Source organism: Manis pentadactyla, chromosome 4 (assembly GCF_030020395.1).
Source record: "Manis pentadactyla isolate mManPen7 chromosome 4, mManPen7.hap1, whole genome shotgun sequence".
Lineage (NCBI taxonomy): Eukaryota > Metazoa > Chordata > Mammalia > Pholidota > Manidae > Manis > Manis pentadactyla.
This window is the reverse complement of record NC_080022.1, coordinates 108,229,911-108,244,017: the sequence shown is the minus strand read 5'-3', so window position 1 is coordinate 108,244,017 and position 14,107 is coordinate 108,229,911. Positions and strand designations below refer to the sequence as shown.

General features: G+C 41.1%; 1 long non-coding RNA gene across 1 annotated transcript; it reads left to right on the top strand.

Annotated features, from left to right (window-relative positions):
* Window positions 1–8,250: 8,250 nt before the first annotated feature.
* On the top strand, window positions 8,251–13,365 carry LOC130683410 (uncharacterized). Its single transcript, XR_008997108.1, has 2 exons — window positions 8,251–8,881; window positions 9,806–13,365. It is a non-coding gene; the product is annotated as an uncharacterized LOC130683410 (long non-coding RNA).
* Window positions 13,366–14,107: the final 742 nt, after the last annotated feature.

Genomic DNA, 14,107 nt, shown 5'->3' with positions numbered 1-14,107 from the left:
TTGCAAGATCCTCTGGCTATTCTGAGTCCCTTGCATTTCCATATGAATTTTAGGATCAGCAGAAATTGACAAGTGATCCTAAATTTCATAGGAAAGCCCCCACTTTTAAGAAGTGATTAAAACATTTTCTTCCATACTTAGGATGAAATTGGATAAAGAGGACTTGAGCAAGTACACTTTAGAGTGGGAAAGCGGGTGCTGGGTGGCGGCAGTCCTTTGAAAGGGGGACCAAGCTGATGAAGAAGGGGAATAAAGGAGCCAAAAAGTTTGGTGAGCTTTCCACCCTAGTGAAAGGAATGTTTGTTCAGATGAGGCAATTTGATCTAGCACCAGGGGACATTGTGAAGATAATTGAAATTGTTAAGTCCATTGATCTCCCCCAGAAGGTAAAAAAAAAAGGTCTCTGAGTAAGCAGTATTGTTAGTTTGTTGATTCTTGCAGAAGATTCTCCTTTAACTAAGCCAAGCAGCTGGTCCTTTCTCAGGGCTGTAAGACAAGAAAAAAAAAATGAAGAAATCTCTGCCTGCCTTTTCTTACCTCTCTCTGTGGCCAACCCTAATCTTTGTCCATCTTTGTTAACTTTTCCTGTTACAAGTTCCCCAAAAGAGAGAGAGGAGTAAAAGAAGAAAACCATAGTGGGAGAGAGGGTTTGAGATGCTGGGGATAGGAGAGAAATTGGAGCATATAAAATGAAAGATCTTTAAGGTACTGCTGGTGGAGCCTACTATGGAATATGACAATGTGTAGCAAGAGGCAGAAAGATGATCACATTCTCTAACCTAATAATCCAACTTCTGGTAGTTTATCCTAAGGAAATAAGACATGCAAAACATGTGAGAATGAGAATGTTACCTGTAATAGGACCAGCTGGAAGAACCTAAATCCCTAAAATAAATATTTTATGGCATTCTGGCATGTAAAAATGGTAGATCATCATACTGTTTCTACTGTCAAAATATCCCTAAATTGCATCACTTTTCACTGCATTGTCTCACCACCCCAGGTCCAAGTCACATCATCTCTCACCTGAATTATTGCAGTTGCCTCCCAGCTGTCTTTCTGCTTTTGTGCTTATCCCCAACCCCTAGTCTACTCTCAACACAGTCGTCATAGGAACCCTTTAGAAAATGTAAACGTGTCAGTCCTCAAGAGCTTCCATGGCTGCCCTCTCATTCAGTGTAAAAGCTGGTGTCTTTTGTTATTCCCAGGCCCTACCTCATCTGGCCCCCATTACTTTCTGGCCTCATCTGATACTACTTCTCCTTTTGCACACTCCATGCTGGCGATACAGACCCCCTAATTGTTTCCTGAACACACCGGGCCTTCTCTTCAGGGACTGAACTCACTCTTCCCTCTTCTTCCAGATATATATTTCATTTGTTCCCTCTCCACCTTTAGATCTCTACTCAGATGCCACAGATGAGACTTTCTCTGACCGTCCTATTTAAACGCTGTCACCTCCCAGCCCCCAGCTCCTGGTGTTTCCTATTCTTCCTTGCTTTATTCTTCCCTGTTGCACTTATCACCTCATCCAACTCATTTCTCTGGTTCATTGTCTGATTCTCCCTGTAGACTCCGTGCTCCATGACAGCAGGGACTTAGGGATACTGCTCACCACTATAACCTCAGTGTCTTGACAATGGGCACAGAGTAGTTGTTTAATAACTATATTTGTTAAATTAATGAATATATTCATAAAAGTAATAATGGCAAAAACTAGGTCATGGTTTTTGAAAGGGGGACAATACAAAGATACAAACTTGACATGCACAGTGGCTGTGGCAGTGTGGCATAAGGCAGTCTAGGAGCTGCAGAACTGGAGAGACCTGGATTTGAATCCTGACTCCACCACTTTAGAGTTGTGTGATCTTGGACAAGAGAACCTGATCACTCAGTTTTGTCCTTTGTGAAACAAAATATAGTAATTCCTGTCTCATAGTGTTGTTGTGAGAATTCAATGAGAAAATGTAAGTGAACACCTGATACGTATGTCTATGCTCTCCGAACATGACATCCCTCTCTTCTCCTGAGGGAGAATATATATCCAGTGAGTAAGAACTGGGTGAAAATATGCAAAAATGTAAATAGTTGGGTGTATTAAATACAGAGATTAAGAATATTTATAAACATTTTATTGTTTTAAGTAGTCAGGTCCTCCTATGAAAGGGTATATGTGGAGTGCTAGGCTGGGAGGAGGCCACCTCTGACACTTATAAGATGTGTGAGATTGACCAAGTACTAATCTCTCTGGGCCTGTTTCCTTATCTATAAAATGAAGAGATTGAATTTAAGTCCCCTCAGTGCTTAAAATTCCATAATTCAAACAAGCAGGCTAACTCCACCTGGCTTTGCCCCACTTCAGCCCAGCCTTACTCAAATATGATAGCCAGATGTTTCTAATCTTAGGCATAAAAGTCTCTATTTGGTTTTCAGAGGCCAAAAGAAACTGGAAAGTTTAGGAAAAGTACTAAGCAGATGAACTTTCTGCCTCTCTGACTCAAAGAGCCACATTAATGTTGTTCAAACTTACGAAAACACAAAAAGCAAAGCGAATGGGCACCTTTGGGTTTTGATCAACTATGTGAAGTTTTAAGCCATGAAAGGAAGTGTATGTGTGGGTTTTTTTTTTAACCAATAACCAAAAAGTAGATGTCAGCAGTTCCCAATTGTAACTCTAACCTTGTCCCCATGGCTGTGAGCCAGGGAGAAGGGAACGGCTGGAGCCTCCCTGCTCTGGAAAGCTCGCGGCTTTGTCTCCTTTGCATTCTACCCTGAGGCAAGGCGGAGGAGAGGAGGTGTTTGGGTTTGCTGCGGCCACTGTCAGCAAGTTTTCAGCCCTGGCTTCACTTCCCTGAAGTTGGTGGGGGGAAGGGGGGTCAGCTGCCCTGGCCTGCCTCCAGCAAGGGAGCCACAGAGGATGCGAATACCCCATCACTTGCAAGGCTCTGACTTTACCCAGCAGAAAACTGACCATCTCATCTGGGAAGGGTCAGTTAAAAAATGACAGAACTGCCCAAAGTAAACAGGGGGAACAGCCACAACAGAAACTTTCTCTGAAATGTTTCTTCATAATTACCGGCCTGGCCCACCAGAATTCTGGCTAGAGTCCCCATCCACACTCCCTGCTGCCCTCACGGGGCCCTGTCTAAGCCCTAGCTGACCTGAGCAGCACCTCCCTGTCCTAAGGTCTCTCCAGTGCCCTCCCCAGAGAACGGGGAGAGCCTGGATTGCAGTGTTTTGAGGCTGGAGTTTGGGGATAGTCAAACAAGAAGGCCTTGTGGAGCACATTTATTAGGATGCATAATGCATGAGTAAACTCAGCCTAAATGACGTGCCCAAAGTTGGAAAGTAAGCGTGGCGCAGAACTGGTCTTATTTCTAACCTAGTGCTCTTTCAAGAGTATCATGCACCGTTGTAAGGGACTAAAAATCAGGAAGTTAACTTTCAAGTTTTCTTTCTCCACCATTTCTTTTTAACGAAATCCTCTTTTGTTGACTTTCAGGGCTGTGTAGAAAAGCATATTTTGAAGTTGGACTTGAGGACAAGACTAAATCTTATCCCATGTGTAATAGTACCTTGTGTGTGCTTCGGAGTTCATGTTTGCTGTCTGCCTCTCCGGGCAGCCCTATAAGTTCAGCAGCCTGGCAGAGTGGGTCAGCCCTGGGCTTCAGCGTCCAGCAGGCTGCAGAGCTCTGGCTCTGCACATTCTAGCTGGGTGAGCTTGTACTAATTATCTTTCTCTACAACTTGGTTTCCATGCCTGCAAAATGGGAGCACTCAGCGTCTGCTTCATCATGTCTCCCCGATGATACATATAATGTCCAATGCAAAACCCAACAGATGTTAAAGATTGTTAATGTCCTAGAAGGCATTTATTGTTCCCTTTTTCCCAGATGAGAAAATTAAGGCTCAGGGAAGTTAGGGACTGTGATCATAAAATTGTTTAGTAAGAGAACCAAGATTCAGCTGAGCCTCCTGAATCCACATCCAGGGTACTTGGCACTCCACTGTCGAGTGTAGACAGTCAAAGGTGGGTCTGGGCCATGTGTCAGACATGCTGTCCCTACATCATGGGATGACATGTTATTTATTAAGCTCTCACATGCTCTAGGTGCTGGGAAATGGATGCTTCAGGGATGAACTAGGTTCTCACATGCAGTCTTTTTAATCAAGCAGTCTTTACACAGACACCAGCCATGGAAATGAAGCCTGGACAAATCCTTGCCCAAGCTGGACTCAGGAGCTACATGAATATTCTCAGGTTTCCTTTCCTTTTGCAATGCTTCCCTGATGCTCTAAGTCACAGTTTGCTTACCCTGATATTAGAGCCCTCTTTGCACTTTTCTGTTTTGTAGTGTTTTGGGGTATCTGCCTGATTCCTCTGTTGGAGCAGTGAGCCCCAAACACAGGTTCCCAAGGTGATATACTGAGGTATAGGAAGAAACTATGAAAACACTTGTTTCTCTTATTCTTTAGTGTAGAATACTAAGAAAATTAAGTTTTACAATATTCAAAAATTAGAACAGTAGAGCATACATAATTTATAATATGCAGTTATTGGGCCTGCATACTCATTTTTTTTGATGGAGTGGCATGATGAAAAGAGTTTGGAGCTGACTGTTCTAGAACTTCTAGAAGTAAGCTTCTCAAGGGCAAGAGATGTGCCTAGTTCTGATTTGCATCCCACCCCCATCCTTATTATCTTGAATGAAATGACCATTCCCCAAATAAATAAATTTCACATGTGCCTTTCTTTGTTTTTCTTCTCCTTTTGACATCCACCTGACATAGTACTATGACTTGTATATTCTGCCAAGACCTGAGCAAAAAATAAAGCTGTATTTGAGAAGTAAAGAGTGCAAATTGCCATGAGAAGATTGAAAAAGTACAGGACTGGTGGTCCCAAAGAAGAGTTAGTGGTAGTTTTTAGGCATAGAGCTGGCAAAAGTAAGTCTTCACAGAAGAACATAGTTAATGGCAGTTAATAAGGAAAGAACTCACAGGCACCAGGTAAGCACAGAGCATGGCACTGCTGTTTGAGAAAACAAGTGTGATCTGAACATCTGAGTGCTTCACACTGACCTCCTCCTCCTCCTTAAAGATGCAGAAAGTAGCAAAGAGCAAGGATCTCGAAGAGAGAAGTCTCAACTCACTCCCCATGCCACCCCCGGAAAATAATACTTACAAATTAAGTTGAATTAGGTAATTTTGGAGGTCCCTTCATGCTTTGAAGTAGTCCTGAATATAGATGAAGTTGGTAGTTTTCTACATGAGGTAGCCTGCACTTCTAGGGGTACCATGAGGCCCATTTGACCAAAAATAGCACCTACAACCAAGCCTACCATGTGCGCGACATCCCCTCAGATACTGTGCTCCATGCTGGGCTTAGTAACCTGCTAGGGATACAGCTGCTTCAAGTCTCAGTTATGTCCATTATACAGTAGAGTGAGATAGCAATTATAAGGGATTATATAAATGATACATATATCTATAAATAAATATAAATGTGTATATACACAGAAAAAGAACTGAGAGATACTTTTAACATTGTAACATTGATTAGTCCTAGGGAGTGGGAAAATGGAGATGAGGGTAGGAATTTTACTATTTACTTTAAATCCTTCTATACTGTTTGCTTGTTTTTAATAAAATAAGCTCTTATAGTAATGAAAAATAAAATTGTTTTAAAAACAAATCTTAGAAGTCCTATACAAGTGTTTCAGTAACATTTGTAATAAATGGCACCAGTCTGTTCCAGAAGAGGCTTCTCCTAGAAGCAAATCTGTACCTCAATATAATCCACTGGAACCTTTGCTGAAGTAGTCATTATACACAAAGATTCTGTGGAGGACAGGGACCCAGACTGGGAGGCCCTAATTACATAATTCTCAACTTGAGTCTGCCCAGAAAACTTGAGTCCAGATTTCTCCACAAAATACAGCTTTTAAACTACATGAACTATAGAAACCTATGAAGATCTATGATTCTAAATGGCCATGCATGCAAAGACCCAGCTAGGAAAGTGAGTATGTCAGATGGAATCCAGGGGAGAATTTCCTTTCCTCCAAAGTGAAAGTTGGTGGGAACTTCCTCTTCCTTCCTTACCCCTCTTTCCCTTGCTACACCCCAGTTCTCTAAGTTATATTTTGGACATTCCCCACTCTAGGGGCCCTGATGGCATAGAGAGACAACCTCCCACTAAAGATGAGAATATCAGATACTTACTTTCCAGCCTCCCTTTCAGCTATGTACAGGCATTTGGATTTGCACTTGACTTTGACTTAGGAACTAGTGACTTCAAATAGCAAAGACTGCTGGATCTGTTCTGCAGAGTAGCATTAGCTGCACTAACCACATTCAATTTCCAGATGCATCAGTGATGATCGTTCTAGTATCAGGGATCAGCATCCAGACTTGGGGTGCCCACTGCCTCAGCAGCTTACTGTCACAGTCCATGCAGTGGAGGAATTGATGTCTTCATGGAACTGTTCTGAAGCATAATTCTAGAAGTCGTTTCTGGTTATGTAGCCTCTAAACCTGAGTCTCCAGTCCTCCTGGAGGGCTGTGAACCACCCAGTATCCTTTAATGGATTCATTTTCTGTTTACATTAATCAGAGTTTGCTTCTGTTGCCTGCAACCAAAAATCCTGACAAATACATCTATTATATATATATATATTTTTTTTGAGGTATCACTGATACACACTTTTATGAAGGATTCACATGAAAAACATTGTGATTACTACATCACCTGTATTATCAATTCCCCCCCACACCACATTGAAGTCACTGTCCATCAGTGTAGTAAGATGCCACAGAGTCACTGCTTGTCTTCTCTGTGCTACACTGTCTTCCCTGACCCCCCTCACACCATGTATACCAATCATATAACCCCTCAATCCCCTTCTCCCTTCCCACCCAACCTCCCCTACTCCTCCCCTTTAGTAACTGCTAGTCCCTTCTTGGAGTCTGAGAGTCTGCTACTGTTTTGTTCCTTCAGTTTTGCTTCCTTGTTATATTCCACAAAGGAGTGAAATCATTTGGTACTTGTCTTTCTCCGCCTGGCTTCTTTCACTGAGCATAATACCCTCTAGATCAATCTATATTGTTGCAAATGGTAGGATTTGTTTTCTTATGGCTGAATAATATTCCACAGTGTATATGTATCACATCTCCTTTATCCAATTATCTACAATGGACACTTAGGTTGCTTCCATATCTTGGGTATTATAAATAGTACATCCATTATATTTTTAAAACATGCACTTGGTTAAAAAAGAAAAAGTAAAAAATATATATATTTAAGACAGGAAAAAAAGAGACTCCGTCCCTTTCTTGAGCTCTTATTTTCCCAATTCCCTTCTCTAGAGGGAGGGATTGTTAGTTTATTATGTATTGCACATCCAGAGATGTCCTGTATGTATGTAAGCATATCTGTGTATTGAAAGAAAAAACATTTTTAAAACCATCATGCACATTCCATATGGTTCCATATGTTGTTTTTAATTTAACAATACATGTTGGAGATAAATTTAAAGATGCCTCATTCTTTTTAATGGCTGCTTTGTATTCCACTGAGTGAATATACTGTAATCTGTGTAGCCACTCTTCTGCTGTGAACAGATGGGTTGCTTATAATTTTTACAACTACAAATAAAGCTATGATGAATATACTTGTAAATGTGTCTTAAATATGTCTTAATGCCCAGTACAAGCATATCCATAGGATAAATTTCTGGCAGTTAAGTTGCTGAGTCAAAGGGTATGACTTTTAAGTTTTGACAAATTGTACTAAACTGTACTACAAAGAGGCTGCACCAATTCTTAATCCTACTAAAAATGTCTTGGACTCTCTGTTATATAATAATATAATCTGATAATATATATTATAATATTGCCATTCTGATAGGTGAAAAATGGTTTCTTTTTGTTTTAATGTTCATTCTTAAACCATGAGTGAGGTTGAGCATTTTTCATATGTTTAAAAGCCATTTGTATTTATTTACTTATGTATTCTATTCCCATCTTTTGTCTACTGTTTTCTACTGGATTTTGATCTGTTTTTAATTATTTTGTACAAACTCCAAATTTTAAGGAAACTAGACATTTTTCAAATTTGTTGCAAATATTTTTTCCCAGTTTGTTTTTTTGCTTTCTGACTTGGTTTATTTTATTTTATTTTTGTTTTTTTGCCTTGCAGAAATCTTTAATTTTCATGGAGCCAAATGTGTCCATATTTTTTATTATGGTTTCTGAATTTGTTTAGAATGGCTTTTGGTTGGGAAGCTTTTCATGGTCTCAACACTAAAGCTGCTAATTTAGAAAAAAACCATTTGAGACTTCTGGCCAAAGACAGCAGGTTAAACGCATGCATTGTGATCCACTCCCTCCTAGAACTCAACCAGGAGTTAATGTTTGATGAAGTAATATATTCACATGGTTCTAAAACAAAAAAAAAAAAAAAAAAAGAAAAGTGAAAAGGCACAGAGCAAAAAGTTTTCCTCATCCATGTCTCCCATTGGCTCAGGTCCCACCTTCCTCCTGTCCATAAGTAAGCACTGTTACTAGCTTCTTAGTTGTTTCCAGAGTCTCTTTATGCCCAAGTAAGCAAATAAGAACTTAAATAACTGGATTTTTTTAAAGGATGAACCTACAGGGACAAAGAGAATATGAAAAGGACAACAGGATAATTTAAAACCTGGAACATAGATGAATGAGTGGTCACTGGATCAAGACTCCCGAGAAAGCTGAATCCAAGCCAGCAGATGAGAAAGTTAATGCAACCTGCTTTACATTTCAGAATCTCCATGAGCTCAGCAATTTGTGGCAACATGTACTTTTGTGAGTACTTTGGGAGTAAAGCTGTGCCTAAAAACAAAAGGTGAGTTGAAAGTCAGTTCAAGAAGCCCAGTGAGCCAAAGAATGAAAGTTTTTCTTCTGGTGAGAGAGTAAGAGAGAGGGAGGACTGGGCACAGTTGTGTAAAAGGACAACATATGGAAATGAAGGAGATTATCTAGAGACATCCTTCCTGCCTTCGTCCCATCCATAGATTCAATGTTAATAGACCCCTAACATCCAACCAGGAGATTAGGTTCTAACCCAGGTTCTCTGGGAACCTGACACACTGGAAAGAGATGCCCTCAAGATCATTTGGAAACAGCAGCATCTCTGAGAAAAAAAGAAAGAAAATTATTAATATCTTCAGAGAGATAAGAGAGGATAGTGCACACAGAAAATGAAAACAATGCTATTTTTAAAGGAACATTTAGAGAATAAAAAAGATTTTAGAAATTTAAATATGATCGCAGAAATTTTAAAAAGCTCAGCAGAAGATTTGGAAAGTAGAAAGTAGAGCAAAAACATAAGCAATGGAAAATAGAAGATGTAAGAGCAAAATTAGTTTATTTGGGAGATGATCCAGAAAACACCTGTGCCAAGTCAGTGGGAGAAGTGAAACAAGGAAACCAGTATATCCAGCAATTACTGTGAACAACTGGAACTTGATTCCTTTGGGAACTCTGGGAGACCAGTGCAGGAGTCATACCTCAAAGTTATCCCTTTTCGGGTCTGAGGAAGCTGAGGTATTTATCTACCAAGTCTTGTCAGTCTTGGTTAAGGGCTACACCCAAGAAGAGGGAGTTAATTCACCAACATTTCATTAGCAAACCTTCAGTGTCCAGAAAAAGCCCTCAGGCAAAGAGACTTTCGTGCAGGTAATGAGAATGCATGCATGTGGAAGGTCTCAAGAGAATATGGGCAGGACCCTGATGGTATCTGTTGCATCTTCCTTGCTTGCTTTCTTAGGAAACTACTGGAGGATGTGCTCCACCAGAACAATGGAGTGAATGTAGCAAGGGGAAGAAGTGGAATCCAGGAAGTAGGATATTCAGCACAGGAGGTGAAGGGAATCCCCAGATTGGACTGAAGGGAGATGGGAAGTTTACAAGTGTACAGCAGGCTGAGAGATCAGTCAGCCCAGAAAGGAGCGAGTCAGAAAGCTCTGGAAAACCTTTCAAGATGAAATTTAATGAGTACCATATTTGTCTGAGCATGTTGAGAGGATTCTTAACTGGAAAAGAACAGGATTAAATTCATGACATATGCATAGGAAATTTAAGCAATGAAAAATGAGATAGTTATTAACTCCAGAGAAAGCAAAATGTTTTTCAGGGAAGTGATCATAATTTCTTATACAACACAGGTGTGAATAGTATTTATTTGGTCAAAAATAATGTAAACACTAGAATATCAATCTAATAATGTTATAGGTGTATATATCCAGGAAATATACATGTCTGTGGAATAGCAAGGGGTAAAGCTAAATTCCCATTTTCCACAGTGGGAAGTCAATAGATAAAATCAGGAAGTAGCTGTTTAGAGAGATGATGATTCCAAAATAGATAAATAAATACTGGATTCATAAAGCACTGAAGGGTGAGAAATGGGAGTGAGGCATGCAGTGGGGGCTATTTAGTAATGGACAATGATTTCTTTTTTTTTTTAACTATGCATATTTAATTTTGATATAAATAACTAAATAAATATCAGTAATTTATCTTTTTTCTTCTACTGTATGAAAAAGGGAAAAGGTGAGATGGGGAATGTGCATCACTCCTAGCCAGTAAGGAAGCTGGGAAGGTAAAGTGAAACTTTCTGGCCAGCAGGGCTATTGTCTTTCCACCTCCTGTTGAGGCAGGAAAAAAAATTATGAGCAGCTGGGAAGTTAAGGACTATGAATCTTTAGAAGAGCTGTTGATGCCAGACTGACTTGAAATGTGTGGCTGTCCTAGGAGGGTTCTGATCCAAGGAAATGATCCAAGGTAAGTGCAAAGAAAAGACTCTACCAAACACAGAAATAAAACTGGGACTATGTTAAGAGTGCTATTAATAATAAATTGTATCTGGATATGAATTTCTTAAAATTTTACTTCAAATGCCCATTGCCTTAAAATCCAGAATTTAAAAATATGGCTTTTTGATTTATAATTTTAATTAAAAAAAAAAAAAAAGGAACTACTTTGCCCAGGGTTTTGACTAGCCATACCCGTGACTGAAATCACATTGCTTAGGTCTGCGGCCCTACCGAGACAGCAGAGTCTGCCACTCTAACCAAGGCAAAAAGCCCGTGGGAATGAGGCCCCCTGTGAGCACACTAGTCCTCCTTTCTCCTCCTGTCTTCAGTCTCTACCACTGGCTCCTTCTCAGACAAGAAAATGCTCAGAAATTTTCCCACTTAAAATAAACAGAAAAATTCTCCCGTTAGCTATGATCTCAACCTTCTCTTTTCCTCCATCACAGCACTCCTAACGCATGTGTGCCGACGGCCTCCTCCTCTTTTCCTTCCTCGCCACAGGCTACTTCTTCAGCCCAGGCAGCCTCGCTCCCCCTCTGACCCCGCACGGAGCCTGCTCCCCCAGGGCTCTCCACGGGCTTCTTCCTCGCTAAACCCCTCTGTCCTCTTCAGTCCTCATCCTTCTCTCCGAATCCTTCCCCATCCCTTTGTTCTGTGTCTGTCTTCTTTTCTGGTTTTCCTACTTCTCTTACTCTCTGACTGCCCGCTGCCCTCTAGAGCTGCCTCTAAAGAATAGGTATCCACAGAGATCGCCTGCCTCCCTGCAAGATCTGGGATCTGCCTGTCTGCAGCCTCCTGTGTGCCCTGTCCTCCTTGCTCATAACCCTCCATTGGCGCTGGTGTTTCTCTCAGTTCCTCTAATGCACCCAGCTCTTCTTGCCTGGGGGCCTGTTCCCTCTACCTGGAACCCTCTTCCCCACCCCACACACCACCCCTCCATCTGGCTGTCTCCAACCCAACCTTCAGGGCTCCAGTTTGCTATCACTTCCTCACAGTGCCCCTCCCTATGTGCCTCCTCTCCCACCCCCACCAAACTAAATCAGTTTCCCCACTGTTCTATCTTAGAAATCCCCTTTTTTCAGATTATTCATACAGTTTAAAATTATAGACTTTTGTTGTATGTTTCTATGCTTAAATATCTACCTTTCTCTCCAGAGTGTAAGTTCCATGAGGACAGGAGCCACATCAGTTTTGTTTACCATTGTAAACATAGCCTCAACACAGTCCCTGGAATGGGAGATACTAAATAACTGTTGGATGAATGAATGAAGTACTTCCTTCATGCCAGGCACTGCAGTGAGCGCTTTACATATAACACCCCTATGTGTTATTCTCACAACAACCCTATGAATAGGTACAATTATAAGGTCCATTTTCATATGAGGAAACTGAAACTTAGAGAGACTGAGTAATAATGCCCAAGATCTTACAGAAAAGTGAGTGTCAGGACTAGAATTGTAAAGTACATTTCTTTGACGCTATGTAAGAGTTTTGAATGATCGTATCCTAGTGCTTCCTAGTTGGCAAATGTGGGTGCACCTTCCCAAACCTCCCTCGCCCTGTTCCCTCCTGTCTGTTCTATGGTCTCTCTTGCATCCTCCGGATCTCCTCCAAGCTGGGTAATGGTCCAGGGCCAAGGAATTGCTCATGGAGGAGACTGGGCGGTCCTGGCGGCTTTCCTTTTTTCTAACTCATGTTTCTGAGAAGCCCTTAGAAAAGCTGATGGTGGGCAGACCATGATGATGGTCAGCATTGCGATAGCAATCCTGCCCTTTCTATGCGCTCTTCTCATTGCCTGCTGTGCCCCCATAGCTTTGGGTTGCTCCCCGTTTTAGTGCCCCACTCAGGCCTCTCTCCCTGCCATGCTCACCTCAGGGAGTTCCGAATTTTTTTCCCTGACCTAAATGTGCCTGTCCTGGAAAATGTTCGTAATAGAATGGTAAGTGAAAAAAAGATTAAAAAGCAAGGCAAACTATTGTATAAATAGTTGCTGTGGGTTGAATTGTGTCTGCACACTCCCAGTCCATATGTCGAAGTTCCTAAATCCACAGTACCTCAGAATGTTTCCTTATTTGGAAATAGGGTCATTGTGAATGTAATTATTCAAGTCAAAATGAGGTCATACTGGAGTAGGGTGGGTCCTTATGCCAGGATGACTATTGTCCTTATAAAATGCCACGTGGAGAGCCAGACGTGCACACAGAGAGAGCACCCTGTGAAGGTGAAGGCACAGTCGGGAGTGATTCAGCAAAAACCAAGGAACACCGGCAGCCAGAAAACCACCAGAAACCAGGGGAAAGGCCTGGAGCAGATTCTCCCCCAAGGCCCTCAGAGGGGATGGACCCACCAGCACCTTCGTCTCAGACTTCTAGCCTCCAGAGCCATGAGACAATACATTTCTGTGTTTAAGCCACTCACATTGGGGTACATTGTTGTGTTAGCCCCAGCAAACTAACAGAAATAGTATAATCACAATTTTGTAAATTAAAACAAACCCATATGTGTTATCAATTACCTTTTCTCTCTCACAAACATATTTGTACACACATACACACGAAACTAAGAAGGAATACGTAAAAAAAAGTTAACAGTGGTCTCCGGGAACTGGATGATGGTTAATATTCCAGCATTGCTGTAAGGATTAAAGTGACAGACACATAGTAGGTCAGCTGGTGTGCCCAGAGTAGAAAGAAGAGCTACAATGGTGGGAAGCAGGGCATAATAGCCTGTGTTCTACTATTCCTCATTAGGGGATTGCCCAGCTCTTTAAAGAAAGCTTTGCAAATTGTAGCACTCCAAAATCTTACAACTACAGACTATTTACTGTTAAAAGAACATAAGGGATGTGAACATTCCCCAGGAACGGGTTGTTTTAATTTGTCTGATTTCTTTCAGACTGTTCAAGTTCAGTTGGACAATATCCACCATATCATAGATAAGTTTTCACAAATGCCTAAGGTGCCTAACTGGTTTTCTTGGTTTCACTGGAGATGGCTGGTAATTACAGATATGCTTTGGTTATGTAACTATACTCCTATTATGTTAATGTGTGTGCGCAATTTAAGTAGTAGCTTAAAACCTATACATGCTGAAGTTACTCTACAAGAAGACATGTCAAAGAAATAATCAATCTCCCCATGTTTTCTTCCGCCTGCTACTTCTATAGCTTTTCTTCTTCCTTCCTAATTACAACCCTTAAATAGAATTCGTGCCTCATATCAAATTTACCGAGTATCATAATTCTTCCAAGTGGT